Genomic DNA, 996 nt, shown 5'->3' on the forward strand with positions numbered 1-996 from the left:
TAGACCAAAGATCTTAGTCATAATTTTAATAAGGTTGACTACTGGCACTTTTTATTTTATTTTCAATTTATTTTTAAAATCCTAAATCACGTTAAGTTTGAGAAAAAAACATACTCTGCAATTTATTAAAGTTGAGCTATTCGATTTGGCACAAGACATCACATGTGCAAAACAGTTAGCCTATATAATATTTTTTTATCGCCGCTGGTTTAAATAAATTATTTGTGTGGAAGTATGAGCAATTCGTTTCCAAAGTTATAATTACGGCATTAATATTTTGCGGGTTGACTGAGGAAAAACTAAACTGTATCCAAATTTTATTCCGAAATCATAGAAGTGGCTCTGATAATACTACAATGGGCTGAGTGAGGATGGACTGCCCTTGATGAACCATTGCAAATGAAGCGTAAAATTGTGCCCTCTCCGCCCCAACGCCTGCAGTTGGGCTATTGGCTGTATTCACATCCAAATTAGACTAATGTCATGTGTTAAGCCCCCCATATATTTTGCTAAAAACATTTTTTTTTTCGTTCTCAGATAAGAGCCGACCTCACCCGTTCATTTCATCAACATAGTCACTTGGGAGAGGTCCTGACGCCGGCACAGCCAGGAGATCTGGTCCCATCCTCTGAGGGAAGACCGGTTTGTGTAACTCTTCCTAAACCTGAGGGGGGAGTTTGGAGTGTTTGGTCAACGACAGTGGTTCCTGGAAAAGATCTGAATCGTTTTTTAACCAAACCCAGCTGCAGCCTATAGTGCAGCCTATGCTGTGCGAGAGTCCATGTGTGCGTATGTGTGTGTGTTCATCTGCATGAGGTAGACGGAGAGGAGGGGGTATCTGTGCGCTTCCCTTTCCAAAAGAGTTTGGAGAGCGAGAGAAAGAGAGAGAGAGAGAGAGAGAGAGAGAGAGAGAGAGAGAGAGAGAGAGAGAGAGAGAGAGAGAGCGAAAAAAAGTTTGGACTTGGTCTTTTTCTCCCCCTTGACTTTTTTTTAGGC

Source organism: Myripristis murdjan, chromosome 3 (assembly GCF_902150065.1).
Source record: "Myripristis murdjan chromosome 3, fMyrMur1.1, whole genome shotgun sequence".
Taxonomy (NCBI): domain Eukaryota; kingdom Metazoa; phylum Chordata; class Actinopteri; order Holocentriformes; family Holocentridae; genus Myripristis; species Myripristis murdjan.